The 19,345-nt window shown below is 39.5% G+C and overlaps 34 non-coding genes across 34 annotated transcripts; 15 read left to right on the top strand and 19 right to left on the bottom strand.

Moving 5' to 3' along the window:
- Positions 1-60: 60 nt before the first annotated feature.
- Trnaw-cca lies at positions 61-132 on the bottom strand. The gene has a single exon. It is a non-coding gene; the product is annotated as a tRNA-Trp (tRNA).
- Positions 133-414: 282 nt separating this feature from the next.
- Trnag-gcc lies at positions 415-485 on the top strand. The gene has a single exon. It is a non-coding gene; the product is annotated as a tRNA-Gly (tRNA).
- A 576-nt stretch (positions 486-1,061) lies between these two features.
- On the bottom strand, positions 1,062-1,133 carry Trnaw-cca. The gene has a single exon. It is a non-coding gene; the product is annotated as a tRNA-Trp (tRNA).
- Positions 1,134-1,415: 282 nt separating this feature from the next.
- On the top strand, positions 1,416-1,486 carry Trnag-gcc. The gene has a single exon. It is a non-coding gene; the product is annotated as a tRNA-Gly (tRNA).
- Positions 1,487-2,062: 576 nt separating this feature from the next.
- Positions 2,063-2,134, bottom strand: Trnaw-cca. The gene has a single exon. It is a non-coding gene; the product is annotated as a tRNA-Trp (tRNA).
- Positions 2,135-2,416: 282 nt separating this feature from the next.
- On the top strand, positions 2,417-2,487 carry Trnag-gcc. The gene has a single exon. It is a non-coding gene; the product is annotated as a tRNA-Gly (tRNA).
- A 576-nt stretch (positions 2,488-3,063) lies between these two features.
- On the bottom strand, positions 3,064-3,135 carry Trnaw-cca. Its single transcript has one exon. It is a non-coding gene; the product is annotated as a tRNA-Trp (tRNA).
- A 282-nt stretch (positions 3,136-3,417) lies between these two features.
- Positions 3,418-3,488, top strand: Trnag-gcc. The gene has a single exon. It is a non-coding gene; the product is annotated as a tRNA-Gly (tRNA).
- Positions 3,489-4,065: 577 nt separating this feature from the next.
- Positions 4,066-4,137, bottom strand: Trnaw-cca. Its single transcript has one exon. It is a non-coding gene; the product is annotated as a tRNA-Trp (tRNA).
- Positions 4,138-4,419: 282 nt separating this feature from the next.
- Trnag-gcc lies at positions 4,420-4,490 on the top strand. The gene has a single exon. It is a non-coding gene; the product is annotated as a tRNA-Gly (tRNA).
- A 576-nt stretch (positions 4,491-5,066) lies between these two features.
- Trnaw-cca lies at positions 5,067-5,138 on the bottom strand. The gene has a single exon. It is a non-coding gene; the product is annotated as a tRNA-Trp (tRNA).
- A 283-nt stretch (positions 5,139-5,421) lies between these two features.
- Trnag-gcc lies at positions 5,422-5,492 on the top strand. Its single transcript has one exon. It is a non-coding gene; the product is annotated as a tRNA-Gly (tRNA).
- A 576-nt stretch (positions 5,493-6,068) lies between these two features.
- Positions 6,069-6,140, bottom strand: Trnaw-cca. The gene has a single exon. It is a non-coding gene; the product is annotated as a tRNA-Trp (tRNA).
- Positions 6,141-6,422: 282 nt separating this feature from the next.
- Positions 6,423-6,493, top strand: Trnag-gcc. Its single transcript has one exon. It is a non-coding gene; the product is annotated as a tRNA-Gly (tRNA).
- Positions 6,494-7,069: 576 nt separating this feature from the next.
- On the bottom strand, positions 7,070-7,141 carry Trnaw-cca. The gene has a single exon. It is a non-coding gene; the product is annotated as a tRNA-Trp (tRNA).
- Positions 7,142-7,423: 282 nt separating this feature from the next.
- On the top strand, positions 7,424-7,494 carry Trnag-gcc. Its single transcript has one exon. It is a non-coding gene; the product is annotated as a tRNA-Gly (tRNA).
- A 576-nt stretch (positions 7,495-8,070) lies between these two features.
- On the bottom strand, positions 8,071-8,142 carry Trnaw-cca. The gene has a single exon. It is a non-coding gene; the product is annotated as a tRNA-Trp (tRNA).
- Positions 8,143-8,424: 282 nt separating this feature from the next.
- Trnag-gcc lies at positions 8,425-8,495 on the top strand. Its single transcript has one exon. It is a non-coding gene; the product is annotated as a tRNA-Gly (tRNA).
- Positions 8,496-9,072: 577 nt separating this feature from the next.
- Trnaw-cca lies at positions 9,073-9,144 on the bottom strand. The gene has a single exon. It is a non-coding gene; the product is annotated as a tRNA-Trp (tRNA).
- Positions 9,145-9,426: 282 nt separating this feature from the next.
- Trnag-gcc lies at positions 9,427-9,497 on the top strand. Its single transcript has one exon. It is a non-coding gene; the product is annotated as a tRNA-Gly (tRNA).
- Positions 9,498-10,074: 577 nt separating this feature from the next.
- Trnaw-cca lies at positions 10,075-10,146 on the bottom strand. Its single transcript has one exon. It is a non-coding gene; the product is annotated as a tRNA-Trp (tRNA).
- A 282-nt stretch (positions 10,147-10,428) lies between these two features.
- Trnag-gcc lies at positions 10,429-10,499 on the top strand. The gene has a single exon. It is a non-coding gene; the product is annotated as a tRNA-Gly (tRNA).
- A 576-nt stretch (positions 10,500-11,075) lies between these two features.
- Trnaw-cca lies at positions 11,076-11,147 on the bottom strand. Its single transcript has one exon. It is a non-coding gene; the product is annotated as a tRNA-Trp (tRNA).
- Positions 11,148-12,077: 930 nt separating this feature from the next.
- On the bottom strand, positions 12,078-12,149 carry Trnaw-cca. Its single transcript has one exon. It is a non-coding gene; the product is annotated as a tRNA-Trp (tRNA).
- A 930-nt stretch (positions 12,150-13,079) lies between these two features.
- On the bottom strand, positions 13,080-13,151 carry Trnaw-cca. Its single transcript has one exon. It is a non-coding gene; the product is annotated as a tRNA-Trp (tRNA).
- A 282-nt stretch (positions 13,152-13,433) lies between these two features.
- Trnag-gcc lies at positions 13,434-13,504 on the top strand. The gene has a single exon. It is a non-coding gene; the product is annotated as a tRNA-Gly (tRNA).
- Positions 13,505-14,080: 576 nt separating this feature from the next.
- On the bottom strand, positions 14,081-14,152 carry Trnaw-cca. Its single transcript has one exon. It is a non-coding gene; the product is annotated as a tRNA-Trp (tRNA).
- Positions 14,153-15,082: 930 nt separating this feature from the next.
- On the bottom strand, positions 15,083-15,154 carry Trnaw-cca. Its single transcript has one exon. It is a non-coding gene; the product is annotated as a tRNA-Trp (tRNA).
- Positions 15,155-15,436: 282 nt separating this feature from the next.
- Positions 15,437-15,507, top strand: Trnag-gcc. Its single transcript has one exon. It is a non-coding gene; the product is annotated as a tRNA-Gly (tRNA).
- A 577-nt stretch (positions 15,508-16,084) lies between these two features.
- Positions 16,085-16,156, bottom strand: Trnaw-cca. The gene has a single exon. It is a non-coding gene; the product is annotated as a tRNA-Trp (tRNA).
- A 282-nt stretch (positions 16,157-16,438) lies between these two features.
- On the top strand, positions 16,439-16,509 carry Trnag-gcc. Its single transcript has one exon. It is a non-coding gene; the product is annotated as a tRNA-Gly (tRNA).
- A 576-nt stretch (positions 16,510-17,085) lies between these two features.
- Trnaw-cca lies at positions 17,086-17,157 on the bottom strand. The gene has a single exon. It is a non-coding gene; the product is annotated as a tRNA-Trp (tRNA).
- A 930-nt stretch (positions 17,158-18,087) lies between these two features.
- On the bottom strand, positions 18,088-18,159 carry Trnaw-cca. The gene has a single exon. It is a non-coding gene; the product is annotated as a tRNA-Trp (tRNA).
- Positions 18,160-18,441: 282 nt separating this feature from the next.
- On the top strand, positions 18,442-18,512 carry Trnag-gcc. Its single transcript has one exon. It is a non-coding gene; the product is annotated as a tRNA-Gly (tRNA).
- Positions 18,513-19,345: the final 833 nt, after the last annotated feature.

Here is a 19,345-nt window from a genome sequence, read left to right as displayed (position 1 = left end):
ATTTGAACATTGTATCCGTTTTAAAAGCCTAAACATACCTTCAGAAGAAATATTTTTGCTTGATCTCGACGTGATTTGAACACGCAACCTCCTGATCTGGAGTCAGGCGCGCTACCGTTGCGCCACGAAATCTTGATTTTCGATGTAATTACTATCGTTATATTTTGGGAACTACGGTGTCTTTTATAAAGGAATAGATTCTGATGGTAAGATTGATTATCACACGAACACATTTAGTCTTTTGAAAGAGTCAGTCAGATTAGTCAGGTTATTTTTTTATATTTCCTTGGATCTTTTGATCGCCACAAGCCTTGATTTCCGTAATGAAAGCTAACAAGCTAAGGCATGATAGTCGGCTACAATAGATGGGTTGTCGTCGTGCAATTTGTATCAAGAAGTATACGTGTGGGGCAAGCATCGATGGTTCAGTGGTAGAATGCTCGCCTGCCACGCGGGCGGCCCGGGTTCGATTCCCGGTCGATGCATTTAAATCACCATAGCCCAAGACAGATTGGTAGAATCTACTCTATTGAGTTTAGTTGGCTGATATTCTTGCGCAGTACGTATAAGGACGGTACTTAGTGGTTAGTGGTGGTTGAAGCAATCTCTTTAAGCGGACTCTTTTTTGTTTGCCAGATTGGTTTAGATTACTTAATCTTCCTTTGATCATACCAATTGGCGAATAAACCATTTGTAGGACAGAGAGGTACAAGTTATATCCATCGCCAGACTCTGTGTTTGTATCGTGGAAACCCAAGATAGTTATCGGTTCAAACTCGTCGTGTTCCAACTGCTGTGGTAATCGACATTCAGACGCAAATGTTCCCCCTTTTGTAAACTCACTTGGTTCTATGCTCTCCCATTCCAAAAACTGTAGTCCCGTGTAGATCTAAAGTCACATTTTGATAAAAAGAAAAAAAAACAGCTGACTAAGATTCAAATTGAATTAGGATACATGTGTGTTGAGATAACAAGATATAGAAACAATGGTGATTAATGTTATTTGAACATTGTATCCGTTTTAAAAGCCTAAACATACCTTCAGAAGAAATATTTTTGCTTGATCTCGACGTGATTTGAACACGCAACCTCCTGATCTGGAGTCAGGCGCGCTACCGTTGCGCCACGAAATCTTGATTTTCGATGTAATTACTATCGTTATATTTTGGGAACTACGGTGTCTTTTATAAAGGAATAGATTCTGATGGTAAGATTGATTATCACACGAACACATTTAGTCTTTTGAAAGAGTCAGTCAGATTAATCAGGTTATTTTTTTATATTTCCTTGGATCTTTTGATCGCCACAAGCCTTGATTTCCGTAATGAAAGCTAACAAGCTTAGGCATGATAGTCGGCTACAATAGATGGGTTGTCGTCGTGCAATTTGTATCAAGAAGTATACGTGTGGGGCAAGCATCGATGGTTCAGTGGTAGAATGCTCGCCTGCCACGCGGGCGGCCCGGGTTCGATTCCCGGTCGATGCATTTTAATCACCATAGTCCAAGACAGATTGGTAGAATCTACTCTATTGAGTTTAGTTTGCTGATATTCTTGCGCAGTACGTATAAGGACGGTACTTAGTGGTTAGTGGTGGTTGAAGCAATCTCTTTAAGCGGACTCTTTTTTGTTTGCCAGATTGGTTTAGATTACTTAATCTTCCTTTGATCATACCAATTGGCGAATAAACCATTTGTAGGACAGAGAGGTACAAGTTATATCCATCGCCAGACTCTGTGTTTGTATCGTGGAAACCCAAGATAGTTATCGGTTCAAACTCGTCGTGTTCCAACTGCTGTGGTAATCGACATTCAGACGCAAATGTTCCCCCTTTTGTAAACTCACTTGGTTCTATGCTCTCCCATTCCAAAAACTGTAGTCCCGTGTAGATCTAAAGTCACATTTTGATAAAAAGAAAAAAAAACAGCTGACTAAGATTCAAATTGAATTAGGATACATGTGTGTTGAGATAACAAGATATAGAAACAATGGTGATTAATGTTATTTGAACATTGTATCCGTTTTAAAAGCCTAAACATACCTTCAGAAGAAATATTTTTGTTTGATCTCGACGTGATTTGAACACGCAACCTCCTGATCTGGAGTCATGCGCGCTACCGTTGCGCCACGAAATCTCGATTTTCGATGTAATTACTATCGTTATATTTTGGGAACTACGGTGTCTTTTATAAAGGAATAGATTCTGATGGTAAGATTGATTATCACACGAACACATTTAGTCTTTTGAAAGAGTCAGTCAGATTAGTCAGGTTATTTTTTTATATTTCCTTGGATCTTTTGATCGCCACAAGCCTTGATTTCCGTAATGAAAGCTAACAAGCTTAGGCATGATAGTCGGCTACAATAGATGGGTTGTCGTCGTGCAATTTGTATCAAGAAGTATACGTGAGGGGCAAGCATCGATGGTTCAGTGGTAGAATGCTTGCCTGCCACGCGGGCGGCCCGGGTTCGATTCCCGGTCGATGCATTTTAATCACCATTGCCCAAGACAGATTGGTAGAATCTACTCTATTGAGTTTAGTTTGCTGATATTCTTGCGCAGTACGTATAAGGACGGTACTTAGTGGTTAGTGGTGGTTGAAGCAATCTCTTTAAGCGGACTCTTTTTTGTTTGCCAGATTGGTTTAGATTACTTAATCTTCCTTTGATCATACCAATTGGCGAATAAACCATTTGTAGGACAGAGAGGTACAAGTTATATCCATCGCCAGACTCTGTGTTTGTATCGTGGAAACCCAAGATAGTTATCGGTTCAAACTCGTCGTGTTCCAACTGCTGTGGTAATCGACATTCAGACGCAAATGTTCCCCCTTTTGTAAACTCACTTGGTTCTATGCTCTCCCATTCCAAAAACTGTAGTCCCGTGTAGATCTAAAGTCACATTTTGATAAAAAGAAAAAAAAACAGCTGACTAAGATTCAAATTGAATTAGGATACATGTGTGTTGAGATAACAAGATATAGAAACAATGGTGATTAATGTTATTTGAACATTGTATCCGTTTTAAAAGCCTAAACATACCTTCAGAAGAAATATTTTTGCTTGATCTCGACGTGATTTGAACACGCAACCTCCTGATCTGGAGTCAGGCGCGCTACCGTTGCGCCACGAAATCTTGATTTTCGATGTAATTACTATCGTTATATTTTGGGAACTACGGTGTCTTTTATAAAGGAATAGATTCTGATGGTAAGATTGATTATCACACGAACACATTTAGTCTTTTGAAAGAGTCAGTCAGATTAGTCAGGTTATTTTTTTATATTTCCTTGGATCTTTTGATCGCCACAAGCCTTGATTTCCGTAATGAAAGCTAACAAGCTTAGGCATGATAGTCGGCTACAATAGATGGGTTGTCGTCGTGCAATTTGTATCAAGAAGTATACGTGAGGGGCAAGCATCGATGGTTCAGTGGTAGAATGCTCGCCTGCCACGCGGGCGGCCCGGGTTCGATTCCCGGTCGATGCATTTTAATCACCATTGCCCAAGACAGATTGGTAGAATCTACTCTATTGAGTTTAGTTTGCTGATATTCTTGCGCAGTACGTATAAGGACGGTACTTAGTGGTTAGTGGTGGTTGAAGCAATCTCTTTAAGCGGACTCTTTTTTGTTTGCCAGATTGGTTTAGATTACTTAATCTTCCTTTGATCATACCAATTGGCGAATAAACCATTTGTAGGACAGAGAGGTACAAGTTATATCCATCGCCAGACTCTGTGTTTGTATCGTGGAAACCCAAGATAGTTATCGGTTCAAACTCGTCGTGTTCCAACTGCTGTGGTAATCGACATTCAGACGCAAATGTTCCCCCTTTTGTAAACTCACTTGGTTCTATGCTCTCCCATTCCAAACACTGTAGTCCCGTGTAGATCTAAAGTCACATTTTGATAAAAAGAAAAAAAAAACAGCTGACTAAGATTCAAATTGAATTAGGATACATGTGTGTTGAGATAACAAGATATAGAAACAATGGTGATTAATGTTATTTGAACATTGTATCCGTTTTAAAAGCCTAAACATACCTTCAGAAGAAATATTTTTGCTTGATCTCGACGTGATTTGAACACGCAACCTCCTGATCTGGAGTCAGGCGCGCTACCGTTGCGCCACGAAATCTTGATTTTCGATGTAATTACTATCGTTATATTTTGGGAACTACGGTGTCTTTTATAAAGGAATAGATTATGATGGTAAGATTGATTATCACACGAACACATTTAGTCTTTTGAAAGAGTCAGTCAGATTAGTCAGGTTATTTTTTTATATTTCCTTGGATCTTTTGATCGCCACAAGCCTTGATTTCCGTAATGAAAGCTAACAAGCTTAGGCATGATAGTCGGCTACAATAGATGGGTTGTCGTCGTGCAATTTGTATCAAGAAGTATACATGAGGGGCAAGCATCGATGGTTCAGTGGTAGAATGCTCGCCTGCCACGCGGGCGGCCCGGGTTCGATTCCCGGTCGATGCATTTTAATCACCATAGCCCAAGACAGATTGGTACAATCTACTCTATTGAGTTTAGTTTGCTGATATTCTTGCGCAGTACGTATAAGGACGGTACTTAGTGGTTAGTGGTGGTTGAAGCAATCTCTTTAAGCGGACTCTTTTTTGTTTGCCAGATTGGTTTAGATTACTTAATCTTCCTTTGATCATACCAATTGGCGAATAAACCATTTGTAGGACAGAGAGGTACAAGTTATATCCATCGCCAGACTCTGTGTTTGTATCGTGGAAACCCAAGATAGTTATCGGTTCAAACTCGTCGTGTTCCAACTGCTGTGGTAATCGACATTCAGACGCAAATGTTCCCCCTTTTGTAAACTCACTTGGTTCTATGCTCTCCCATTCCAAACACTGTAGTCCCGTGTAGATCTAAAGTCACATTTTGATAAAAAGAAAAAAAAACAGCTGACTAAGATTCAAATTGAATTAGGATACATGTGTGTTGAGATAACAAGATATAGAAACAATGGTGATTAATGTTATTTGAACATTGTATCCGTTTTAGAAGCCTAAACATACCTTCAGAAGAAATAATTTTGCTTGATCTCGACGTGATTTGAACACGCAACCTCCTGATCTGGAGTCAGGCGCGCTACCGTTACGCCACGAAATCTTGATTTTCGATGTAATTACTATCGTTATATTTTGGGGAACTACGGTGTCTTTTATAAAGGAATAGATTCTGATGGTAAGATTGATTATCACACGAACACATTTAGTCTTTTGAAAGAGTCAGTCAGATTAGTCAGGTTATTTTTTTATATTTCCTTGGATCTTTTGATCGCCACAAGCCTTGATTTCCGTAATGAAAGCTAACAAGCTTAGGCATGATAGTCGGCTACAATAGATGGGTTGTCGTCGTGCAATTTGTATCAAGAAGTATACGTGAGGGGCAAGCATCGATGGTTCAGTGGTAGAATGCTCGCCTGCCACGCGGGCGGCCCGGGTTCGATTCCCGGTCGATGCATTTTAATCACCATTGCCCAAGACAGATTGGTAGAATCTACTCTATTGAGTTTAGTTTGCTGATATTCTTGCGCAGTACGTATAAGGACGGTACTTAGTGGTTAGTGGTGGTTGAAGCAATCTCTTTAAGCGGACTCTTTTTTGTTTGCCAGATTGGTTTAGATTACTTAATCTTCCTTTGATCATACCAATTGGCGAATAAACCATTTGTAGGACAGAGAGGTACAAGTTATATCCATCGCCAGACTCTGTGTTTGTATCGTGGAAACCCAAGATAGTTATCGGTTCAAACTCGTCGTGTTCCAACTGCTGTGGTAATCGACATTCAGACGCAAATGTTCCCCCTTTTGTAAACTCACTTGGTTCTATGCTCTCCCATTCCAAAAACTGTAGTCCCGTGTAGATCTAAAGTCACATTTTGATAAAAAGAAAAAAAAACAGCTGACTAAGATTCAAATTGAATTAGGATACATGTGTGTTGAGATAACAAGATATAGAAACAATGGTGATTAATGTTATTTGAACATTGTATCCGTTTTAAAAGCCTAAACATACCTTCAGAAGAAATATTTTTGCTTGATCTCGACGTGATTTGAACACGCAACCTCCTGATCTGGAGTCAGGCGCGCTACCGTTGCGCCACGAAATCTTGATTTTCGATGTAATTACTATCGTTATATTTTGGGAACTACGGTGTCTTTTATAAAGGAATAGATTCTGATGGTAAGATTGATTATCACACGAACACATTTAGTCTTTTGAAAGAGTCAGTCAGATTAGTCAGGTTATTTTTTTATATTTCCTTGGATCTTTTGATCGCCACAAGCCTTGATTTCCGTAATGAAAGCTAACAAGCTTAGGCATGATAGTCGGCTACAATAGATGGGTTGTCGTCGTGCAATTTGTATCAAGAAGTATACGTGAGGGGCAAGCATCGATGGTTCAGTGGTAGAATGCTCGCCTGCCACGCGGGCGGCCCGGGTTCGATTCCCGGTCGATGCATTTTAATCACCATTGCCCAAGACAGATTGGTAGAATCTACTCTATTGAGTTTAGTTTGCTGATATTCTTGCGCAGTACGTATAAGGACGGTACTTAGTGGTTAGTGGTGGTTGAAGCAATCTCTTTAAGCGGACTCTTTTTTGTTTGCCAGATTGGTTTAGATTACTTAATCTTCCTTTGATCATACCAATTGGCGAATAAACCATTTGTAGGACAGAGAGGTACAAGTTATATCCATCGCCAGACTCTGTGTTTGTATCGTGGAAACCCAAGATAGTTATCGGTTCAAACTCGTCGTGTTCCAACTGCTGTGGTAATCGACATTCAGACGCAAATGTTCCCCCTTTTGTAAACTCACTTGGTTCTATGCTCTCCCATTCCAAAAACTGTAGTCCCGTGTAGATCTAAAGTCACATTTTGATAAAAAGAAAAAAAAACAGCTGACTAAGATTCAAATTGAATTAGGATACATGTGTGTTGAGATAACAAGATATAGAAACAATGGTGATTAATGTTATTTGAACATTGTATCCGTTTTAAAAGCCTAAACATACCTTCAGAAGAAATATTTTTGCTTGATCTCGACGTGATTTGAACACGCAACCTCCTGATCTGGAGTCAGGCGCGCTACCGTTGCGCCACGAAATCTTGATTTTCGATGTAATTACTATCGTTATATTTTGGGAACTACGGTGTCTTTTATAAAGGAATAGATTCTGATGGTAAGATTGATTATCACACGAACACATTTAGTCTTTTGAAAGAGTCAGTCAGATTAGTCAGGTTATTTTTTTATATTTCCTTGGATCTTTTGATCGCCACAAGCCTTGATTTCCGTAATGAAAGCTAACAAGCTTAGGCATGATAGTCGGCTACAATAGATGGGTTGTCGTCGTGCAATTTGTATCAAGAAGTATACGTGATGGGCAAGCATCGATGGTTCAGTGGTAGAATGCTCGCCTGCCACGCGGGCGGCCCGGGTTCGATTCCCGGTCGATGCATTTTAATCACCATTGCCCAAGACAGATTGGTAGAATCTACTCTATTGAGTTTAGTTTGCTGATATTCTTGCGCAGTACGTATAAGGACGGTACTTAGTGGTTAGTGGTGGTTGAAGCAATCTCTTTAAGCGGACTCTTTTTTGTTTGCCAGATTGGTTTAGATTACTTAATCTTCCTTTGATCATACCAATTGGCGAATAAACCATTTGTAGGACAGAGAGGTACAAGTTATATCCATCGCCAGACTCTGTGTTTGTATCGTGGAAACCCAAGATAGTTATCGGTTCAAACTCGTCGTGTTCCAACTGCTGTGGTAATCGACATTCAGACGCAAATGTTCCCCCTTTTGTAAACTCACTTGGTTCTATGCTCTCCCATTCCAAAAACTGTAGTCCCGTGTAGATCTAAAGTCACATTTTGATAAAAAGAAAAAAAAACAGCTGACTAAGATTCAAATTGAATTAGGATACATGTGTGTTGAGATAACAAGATATAGAAACAATGGTGATTAATGTTATTTGAACATTGTATCCGTTTTAAAAGCCTAAACATACCTTCAGAAGAAATATTTTTGCTTGATCTCGACGTGATTTGAACACGCAACCTCCTGATCTGGAGTCAGGCGCGCTACCGTTGCGCCACGAAATCTTGATTTTCGATGTAATTACTATCGTTATATTTTGGGAACTACGGTGTCTTTTATAAAGGAATAGATTCTGATGGTAAGATTGATTATCACACGAACACATTTAGTCTTTTGAAAGAGTCAGTCAGATTAGTCAGGTTATTTTTTTATATTTCCTTGGATCTTTTGATCGCCACAAGCCTTGATTTCCGTAATGAAAGCTAACAAGCTAAGGCATGATAGTCGGCTACAATAGATGGGTTGTCGTCGTGCAATTTGTATCAAGAAGTATACATGAGGGGCAAGCATCGATGGTTCAGTGGTAGAATGCTCGCCTGCCACGCGGGCGGCCCGGGTTCGATTCCCGGTCGATGCATTTAAATCAGCATTGCCCAAGACAGATTGGTAGAATCTACTCTATTGAGTTTAGTTTGCTGATATTCTTGCGCAGTACGTATAAGGACGGTACTTAGTGGTTAGTGGTGGTTGAAGCAATCTCTTTAAGCGGACTCTTTTTTGTTTGCCAGATTGGTTTAGATTACTTAATCTTCCTTTGATCATACCAATTGGCGAATAAACCATTTGTAGGACAGAGAGGTACAAGTTATATCCATCGCCAGACTCTGTGTTTGTATCGTGGAAACCCAAGATAGTTATCGGTTCAAACTCGTCGTGTTCCAACTGCTGTGGTAATCGACATTCAGACGCAAATGTTCCCCCTTTTGTAAACTCACTTGGTTCTATGCTCTCCCATTCCAAAAACTGTAGTCCCGTGTAGATCTAAAGTCACATTTTGATAAAAAGAAAAAAAAACAGCTGACTAAGATTCAAATTGAATTAGGATACATGTGTGTTGAGATAACAAGATATAGAAACAATGGTGATTAATGTTATTTGAACATTGTATCCGTTTTAAAATGCCTAGACATACCTTCAGAAGAAATATTTTTGCTTGATCTCGACGTGATTTGAACACGCAACCTCCTGATCTGGAGTCAGGCGCGCTACCATTGCGCCACGAAATCTAGATTTTCTATTTAATTACTATCGTTATATTTTGGGAACTACGGTGTCTTTTATAAAGGAATAGATTCTGATGGTAAGATTGATTATCACACGAACACATTTAGTCTTTTGAAAGAGTCAGTCAGATTAGTCAGGTTATTTTTTTATATTTCCTTGGATCTTTTGATCGCCACAAGCCTTGATTTCCGTAATGAAAGCTAACAAGCTAAGGCATGATAGTCGGCTACAATAGATGGGTTGTCGTCGTGCAATTTGTATCAAGAAGTATACATGAGGGGCAAGCATCGATGGTTCAGTGGTAGAATGCTCGCCTGCCACGCGGGCGGCCCGGGTTCGATTCCCGGTCGATGCATTTAAATCAGCATTGCCCAAGACAGATTGGTAGAATCTACTCTATTGAGTTTAGTTTGCTGATATTCTTGCGCAGTACGTATAAGGACGGTACTTAGTGGTTAGTGGTGGTTGAAGCAATCTCTTTAAGCGGACTCTTTTTTGTTTGCCAGATTGGTTTAGATTACTTAATCTTCCTTTGATCATACCAATTGGCGAATAAACCATTTGTAGGACAGAGAGGTACAAGTTATATCCATCGCCAGACTCTGTGTTTGTATCGTGGAAACCCAAGATAGTTATCGGTTCAAACTCGTCGTGTTCCAACTGCTGTGGTAATCGACATTCAGACGCAAATGTTCCCCCTTTTGTAAACTCACTTGGTTCTATGCTCTCCCATTCCAAAAACTGTAGTCCCGTGTAGATCTAAAGTCACATTTTGATAAAAAGAAAAAAAAACAGCTGACTAAGATTCAAATTGAATTAGGATACATGTGTGTTGAGATAACAAGATATAGAAACAATGGTGATTAATGTTATTTGAACATTGTATCCGTTTTAAAATGCCTAGACATACCTTCAGAAGAAATATTTTTGCTTGATCTCGACGTGATTTGAACACGCAACCTCCTGATCTGGAGTCAGGCGCGCTACCATTGCGCCACGAAATCTAGATTTTCTATTTAATTACTATCGTTATATTTTGGGAACTACGGTGTCTTTTATAAAGGAATAGATTCTGATGGTAAGATTGATTATCACACGAACACATTTAGTCTTTTGAAAGAGTCAGTCAGATTAGTCAGGTTATTTTTTTATATTTCCTTGGATCTTTTGATCGCCACAAGCCTTGATTTCCGTAATGAAAGCTAACAAGCTAAGGCATGATAGTCGGCTACAATAGATGGGTTGTCGTCGTGCAATTTGTATCAAGAAGTATACATGAGGGGCAAGCATCGATGGTTCAGTGGTAGAATGCTCGCCTGCCACGCGGGCGGCCCGGGTTCGATTCCCGGTCGATGCATTTAAATCAGCATTGCCCAAGACAGATTGGTAGAATCTACTCTATCGAGTTTAGTTTGCTGATATTCTTGCGCAGTACGTATAAGGACGGTACTTAGTGGTTAGTGGTGGTTGAAGCAATCTCTTTAAGCGGACTCTTTTTTGTTTGCCAGATTGGTTTAGATTACTTAATCTTCCTTTGATCATACCAATTGGCGAATAAACCATTTGTAGGACAGAGAGGTACAAGTTATATCCATCGCCAGACTCTGTGTTTGTATCGTGGAAACCCAAGATAGTTATCGGTTCAAACTCGTCGTGTTCCAACTGCTGTGGTAATCGACATTCAGACGCAAATGTTCCCCCTTTTGTAAACTCACTTGGTTCTATGCTCTCCCATTCCAAAAACTGTAGTCCCGTGTAGATCTAAAGTCACATTTTGATAAAAAGAAAAAAAAACAGCTGACTAAGATTCAAATTGAATTAGGATACATGTGTGTTGAGATAACAAGATATAGAAACAATGGTGATTAATGTTATTTGAACATTGTATCCGTTTTAAAAGCCTAAACATACCTTCAGAAGAAATATTTTTGCTTGATCTCGACGTGATTTGAACACGCAACCTCCTGATCTGGAGACAGGCGCGCTACCGTTGCGCCACGAAATCTTGATTTTCGATGTAATTACTATCGTTATATTTTGGGAACTACGGTGTCTTTTATAAAGGAATAGATTCTGATGGTAAGATTGATTATCACACGAACACATTTAGTCTTTTGAAAGAGTCAGTCAGATTAGTCAGGTTATTTTTTTATATTTCCTTGGATCTTTTGATCGCCACAAGCCTTGATTTCCGTAATGAAAGCTAACAAGCTTAGGCATGATAGTCGGCTACAATAGATGGGTTGTCGTCGTGCAATTTGTATCAAGAAGTATACGTGAGGGGCAAGCATCGATGGTTCAGTGGTAGAATGCTCCCCTGCCACGCGGGCGGCCCGGGTTCGATTCCCGGTCGATGCATTTTAATCACCATTGCCCAAGACAGATTGGTAGAATCTACTCTATTGAGTTTAGTTTGCTGATATTCTTGCGCAGTACGTATAAGGACGGTACTTAGTGGTTAGTGGTGGTTGAAGCAATCTCTTTAAGCGGACTCTTTTTTGTTTGCCAGATTGGTTTAGATTACTTAATCTTCCTTTGATCATACCAATTGGCGAATAAACCATTTGTAGGACAGAGAGGTACAAGTTATATCCATCGCCAGACTCTGTGTTTGTATCGTGGAAACCCAAGATAGTTATCGGTTCAAACTCGTCGTGTTCCAACTGCTGTGGTAATCGACATTCAGACGCAAATGTTCCCCCTTTTGTAAACTCACTTGGTTCTATGCTCTCCCATTCCAAAAACTGTAGTCCCGTGTAGATCTAAAGTCACATTTTGATAAAAAGAAAAAAAAACAGCTGACTAAGATTCAAATTGAATTAGGATACATGTGTGTTGAGATAACAAGATATAGAAACAATGGTGATTAATGTTATTTGAACATTGTATCCGTTTTAAAATGCCTAGACATACCTTCAGAAGAAATATTTTTGCTTGATCTCGACGTGATTTGAACACGCAACCTCCTGATCTGGAGTCAGGCGCGCTACCATTGCGCCACGAAATTTAGATTTTCTATTTAATTACTATCGTTATATTTTGGGAACTACGGTGTCTTTTATAAAGGAATAGATTCTGATGGTAAGATTGATTATCACACGAACACATTTAGTCTTTTGAAAGAGTCAGTCAGATTAGTCAGGTTATTTTTTTATATTTCCTTGGATCTTTTGATCGCCACAAGCCTTGATTTCCGTAATGAAAGCTAACAAGCTTAGGCATGATAGTCGGCTACAATAGATGGGTTGTCGTCGTGCAATTTGTATCAAGAAGTATACGTGAGGGGCAAGCATCGATGGTTCAGTGGTAGAATGCTCGCCTGCCACGCGGGCGGCTCGGGTTCGATTCCCGGTCGATGCATTTTAATCACCATTGCCCAAGACAGATTGGTAGAATCTACTCTATTGAGTTTAGTTTGCTGATATTCTTGCGCAGTACGTATAAGGACGGTACTTAGTGGTTAGTGGTGGTTGAAGCAATCTCTTTAAGCGGACTCTTTTTTGTTTGCCAGATTGGTTTAGATTACTTAATCTTCCTTTGATCATACCAATTGGCGAATAAACCATTTGTAGGACAGAGAGGTACAAGTTATATCCATCGCCAGACTCTGTGTTTGTATCGTGGAAACCCAAGATAGTTATCGGTTCAAACTCGTCGTGTTCCAACTGCTGTGGTAATCGACATTCAGACGCAAATGTTCCCCCTTTTGTAAACTCACTTGGTTCTATGCTCTCCCATTCCAAAAACTGTAGTCCCGTGTAGATCTAAAGTCACATTTTGATAAAAAGAAAAAAAAACAGCTGACTAAGATTCAAATTGAATTAGGATACATGTGTGTTGAGATAACAAGATATAGAAACAATGGTGATTAATGTTATTTGAACATTGTATCCGTTTTAAAATGCCTAGACATACCTTCAGAAGAAATATTTTTGCTTGATCTCGACGTGATTTGAACACGCAACCTCCTGATCTGGAGTCAGGCGCGCTACCATTGCGCCACGAAATCTAGATTTTCTATTTAATTACTATCGTTATATTTTGGGAACTACGGTGTCTTTTATAAAGGAATAGATTCTGATGGTAAGATTGATTATCACACGAACACATTTAGTCTTTTGAAAGAGTCAGTCAGATTAGTCAGGTTATTTTTTTATATTTCCTTGGATCTTTTGATCGCCACAAGCCTTGATTTCCGTAATGAAAGCTAACAAGCTAAGGCATGATAGTCGGCTACAATAGATGGGTTGTCGTCGTGCAATTTGTATCAAGAAGTATACATGAGGGGCAAGCATCGATGGTTCAGTGGTAGAATGCTCGCCTGCCACGCGGGCGGCCCGGGTTCGATTCCCGGTCGATGCATTTAAATCAGCATTGCCCAAGACAGATTGGTAGAATCTACTCTATCGAGTTTAGTTTGCTGATATTCTTGCGCAGTACGTATAAGGACGGTACTTAGTGGTTAGTGGTGGTTGAAGCAATCTCTTTAAGCGGACTCTTTTTTGTTTGCCAGATTGGTTTAGATTACTTAATCTTCCTTTGATCATACCAATTGGCGAATAAACCATTTGTAGGACAGAGAGGTACAAGTTATATCCATCGCCAGACTCTGTGTTTGTATCGTGGAAACCCAAGATAGTTATCGGTTCAAACTCGTCGTGTTCCAACTGCTGTGGTAATCGACATTCAGACGCAAATGTTCCCCCTTTTGTAAACTCACTTGGTTCTATGCTCTCCCATTCCAAAAACTGTAGTCCCGTGTAGATCTAAAGTCACATTTTGATAAAAAGAAAAAAAAACAGCTGACTAAGATTCAAATTGAATTAGGATACATGTGTGTTGAGATAACAAGATATAGAAACAATGGTGATTAATGTTATTTGAACATTGTATCCGTTTTAAAAGCCTAAACATACCTTCAGAAGAAATATTTTTGCTTGATCTCGACGTGATTTGAACACGCAACCTCCTGATCTGGAGACAGGCGCGCTACCGTTGCGCCACGAAATCTTGATTTTCGATGTAATTACTATCGTTATATTTTGGGAACTACGGTGTCTTTTATAAAGGAATAGATTCTGATGGTAAGATTGATTATCACACGAACACATTTAGTCTTTTGAAAGAGTCAGTCAGATTAGTCAGGTTATTTTTTTATATTTCCTTGGATCTTTTGATCGCCACAAGCCTTGATTTCCGTAATGAAAGCTAACAAGCTTAGGCATGATAGTCGGCTACAATAGATGGGTTGTCGTCGTGCAATTTGTATCAAGAAGTATACGTGAGGGGCAAGCATCGATGGTTCAGTGGTAGAATGCTCCCCTGCCACGCGGGCGGCCCGGGTTCGATTCCCGGTCGATGCATTTTAATCACCATTGCCCAAGACAGATTGGTAGAATCTACTCTATTGAGTTTAGTTTGCTGATATTCTTGCGCAGTACGTATAAGGACGGTACTTAGTGGTTAGTGGTGGTTGAAGCAATCTCTTTAAGCGGACTCTTTTTTGTTTGCCAGATTGGTTTAGATTACTTAATCTTCCTTTGATCATACCAATTGGCGAATAAACCATTTGTAGGACAGAGAGGTACAAGTTATATCCATCGCCAGACTCTGTGTTTGTATCGTGGAAACCCAAGATAGTTATCGGTTCAAACTCGTCGTGTTCCAACTGCTGTGGTAATCGACATTCAGACGCAAATGTTCCCCCTTTTGTAAACTCACTTGGTTCTATGCTCTCCCATTCCAAAAACTGTAGTCCCGTGTAGATCTAAAGTCACATTTTGATAAAAAGAAAAAAAAACAGCTGACTAAGATTCAAATTGAATTAGGATACATGTGTGTTGAGATAACAAGATATAGAAACAATGGTGATTAATGTTATTTGAACATTGTATCCGTTTTAAAATGCCTAGACATACCTTCAGAAGAAATATTTTTGCTTGATCTCGACGTGATTTGAACACGCAACCTCCTGATCTGGAGTCAGGCGCGCTACCATTGCGCCACGAAATTTAGATTTTCTATTTAATTACTATCGTTATATTTTGGGAACTACGGTGTCTTTTATAAAGGAATAGATTCTGATGGTAAGATTGATTATCACACGAACACATTTAGTCTTTTGAAAGAGTCAGTCAGATTAGTCAGGTTATTTTTTTATATTTCCTTGGATCTTTTGATCGCCACAAGCCTTGATTTCCGTAATGAAAGCTAACAAGCTTAGGCATGATAGTCGGCTACAATAGATGGGTTGTCGTCGTGCAATTTGTATCAAGAAGTATACGTGAGGGGCAAGCATCGATGGTTCAGTGGTAGAATGCTCGCCTGCCACGCGGGCGGCTCGGGTTCGATTCCCGGTCGATGCATTTTAATCACCATTGCCCAAGACAGATTGGTAGAATCTACTCTATTGAGTTTAGTTTGCTGATATTCTTGCGCAGTACGTATAAGGACGGTACTTAGTGGTTAGTGGTGGTTGAAGCAATCTCTTTAAGCGGACTCTTTTTTGTTTGCCAGATTGGTTTAGATTACTTAATCTTCCTTTGATCATACCAATTGGCGAATAAACCATTTGTAGGACAGAGAGGTACAAGTTATATCCATCGCCAGACTCTGTGTTTGTATCGTGGAAACCCAAGATAGTTATCGGTTCAAACTCGTCGTGTTCCAACTGCTGTGGTAATCGACATTCAGACGCAAATGTTCCCCCTTTTGTAAACTCACTTGGTTCTATGCTCTCCCATTCCAAAAACTGTAGTCCCGTGTAGATCTAAAGTCACATTTTGATAAAAAGAAAAAAAAACAGCTGACTAAGATTCAAATTGAATTAGGATACATGTGTGTTGAGATAACAAGATATAGAAACAATGGTGATTAATGTTATTTGAACATTGTATCCGTTTTAAAATGCCTAGACATACCTTCAGAAGAAATATTTTTGCTTGATCTCGACGTGATTTGAACACGCAACCTCCTGATCTGGAGTCAGGCGCGCTACCATTGCGCCACGAAATCTAGATTTTCTATTTAATTACTATCGTTATATTTTGGGAACTACGGTGTCTTTTATAAAGGAATAGATTCTGATGGTAAGATTGATTATCACACGAACACATTTAGTCTTTTGAAAGAGTCAGTCAGATTAGTCAGGTTATTTTTTTATATTTCCTTGGATCTTTTGATCGCCACAAGCCTTGATTTCCGTAATGAAAGCTAACAAGCTAAGGCATGATAGTCGGCTACAATAGATGGGTTGTCGTCGTGCAATTTGTATCAAGAAGTATACATGAGGGGCAAGCATCGATGGTTCAGTGGTAGAATGCTCGCCTGCCACGCGGGCGGCCCGGGTTCGATTCCCGGTCGATGCATTTAAATCAGCATTGCCCAAGACAGATTGGTAGAATCTACTCTATCGAGTTTAGTTTGCTGATATTCTTGCGCAGTACGTATAAGGACGGTACTTAGTGGTTAGTGGTGGTTGAAGCAATCTCTTTAAGCGGACTCTTTTTTGTTTGCCAGATTGGTTTAGATTACTTAATCTTCCTTTGATCATACCAATTGGCGAATAAACCATTTGTAGGACAGAGAGGTACAAGTTATATCCATCGCCAGACTCTGTGTTTGTATCGTGGAAACCCAAGATAGTTATCGGTTCAAACTCGTCGTGTTCCAACTGCTGTGGTAATCGACATTCAGACGCAAATGTTCCCCCTTTTGTAAACTCACTTGGTTCTATGCTCTCCCATTCCAAAAACTGTAGTCCCGTGTAGATCTAAAGTCACATTTTGATAAAAAGAAAAAAAAACAGCTGACTAAGATTCAAATTGAATTAGGATACATGTGTGTTGAGATAACAAGATATAGAAACAATGGTGATTAATGTTATTTGAACATTGTATCCGTTTTAAAAGCCTAAACATACCTTCAGAAGAAATATTTTTGCTTGATCTCGACGTGATTTGAACACGCAACCTCCTGATCTGGAGACAGGCGCGCTACCGTTGCGCCACGAAATCTTGATTTTCGATGTAATTACTATCGTTATATTTTGGGAACTACGGTGTCTTTTATAAAGGAATAGATTCTGATGGTAAGATTGATTATCACACGAACACATTTAGTCTTTTGAAAGAGTCAGTCAGATTAGTCAGGTTATTTTTTTATATTTCCTTGGATCTTTTGATCGCCACAAGCCTTGATTTCCGTAATGAAAGCTAACAAGCTTAGGCATGATAGTCGGCTACAATAGATGGGTTGTCGTCGTGCAATTTGTATCAAGAAGTATACGTGAGGGGCAAGCATCGATGGTTCAGTGGTAGAATGCTCCCCTGCCACGCGGGCGGCCCGGGTTCGATTCCCGGTCGATGCATTTTAATCACCATTGCCCAAGACAGATTGGTAGAATCTACTCTATTGAGTTTAGTTTGCTGATATTCTTGCGCAGTACGTATAAGGACGGTACTTAGTGGTTAGTGGTGGTTGAAGCAATCTCTTTAAGCGGACTCTTTTTTGTTTGCCAGATTGGTTTAGATTACTTAATCTTCCTTTGATCATACCAATTGGCGAATAAACCATTTGTAGGACAGAGAGGTACAAGTTATATCCATCGCCAGACTCTGTGTTTGTATCGTGGAAACCCAAGATAGTTATCGGTTCAAACTCGTCGTGTTCCAACTGCTGTGGTAATCGACATTCAGACGCAAATGTTCCCCCTTTTGTAAACTCACTTGGTTCTATGCTCTCCCATTCCAAAAACTGTAGTCCCGTGTAGATCTAAAGTCACATTTTGATAAAAAGAAAAAAAAACAGCTGACTAAGATTCAAATTGAATTAGGATACATGTGTGTTGAGATAACAAGATATAGAAACAATGGTGATTAATGTTATTTGAACATTGTATCCGTTTTAAAATGCCTAGACATACCTTCAGAAGAAATATTTTTGCTTGATCTCGACGTGATTTGAACACGCAACCTCCTGATCTGGAGTCAGGCGCGCTACCATTGCGCCACGAAATTTAGATTTTCTATTTAATTACTATCGTTATATTTTGGGAACTACGGTGTCTTTTATAAAGGAATAGATTCTGATGGTAAGATTGATTATCACACGAACACATTTAGTCTTTTGAAAGAGTCAGTCAGATTAGTCAGGTTATTTTTTTATATTTCCTTGGATCTTTTGATCGCCACAAGCCTTGATTTCCGTAATGAAAGCTAACAAGCTTAGGCATGATAGTCGGCTACAATAGATGGGTTGTCGTCGTGCAATTTGTATCAAGAAGTATACGTGAGGGGCAAGCATCGATGGTTCAGTGGTAGAATGCTCGCCTGCCACGCGGGCGGCTCGGGTTCGATTCCCGGTCGATGCATTTTAATCACCATTGCCCAAGACAGATTGGTAGAATCTACTCTATTGAGTTTAGTTTGCTGATATTCTTGCGCAGTACGTATAAGGACGGTACTTAGTGGTTAGTGGTGGTTGAAGCAATCTCTTTAAGCGGACTCTTTTTTGTTTGCCAGATTGGTTTAGATTACTTAATCTTCCTTTGATCATACCAATTGGCGAATAAACCATTTGTAGGACAGAGAGGTACAAGTTATATCCATCGCCAGACTCTGTGTTTGTATCGTGGAAACCCAAGATAGTTATCGGTTCAAACTCGTCGTGTTCCAACTGCTGTGGTAATCGACATTCAGACGCAAATGTTCCCCCTTTTGTAAACTCACTTGGTTCTATGCTCTCCCATTCCAAAAACTGTAGTCCCGTGTAGATCTAAAGTCACATTTTGATAAAAAGAAAAAAAAACAGCTGACTAAGATTCAAATTGAATTAGGATACATGTGTGTTGAGATAACAAGATATAGAAACAATGGTGATTAATGTTATTTGAACATTGTATCCGTTTTTTTTTTATATTTAAACGATTTATTGTCACAATTAAAATTTAAATTGCATTACAGATACTTGGGGCATTTACGTGATTTGTGACATAAGTGACTTGCTGTGGCCAAGAGGAAACATAACAAAGAAAAACAAAAAGAACCAATTTCGAGACGGAATTGAAAGAGGACAAATGATTTTGGTGAAAAATATAAAATTTTAACAATACGACATCTGGGGGGGATCCAAGAAATTATAATTGTAATGAGAGAACAATGTTGTATAAAGATAAGACGAAATTTGTGGAGAATTTTGAGAAAG

The sequence above is a fragment of the Daphnia pulicaria genome, chromosome 4 (genome assembly GCF_021234035.1).
Source record: "Daphnia pulicaria isolate SC F1-1A chromosome 4, SC_F0-13Bv2, whole genome shotgun sequence".
Classification (NCBI taxonomy): Eukaryota; Metazoa; Arthropoda; class Branchiopoda; order Diplostraca; family Daphniidae; genus Daphnia; species Daphnia pulicaria.
The sequence above is the reverse complement of the archived record's forward strand: the minus strand, read 5'-3'. Positions and strand labels throughout refer to the sequence as shown.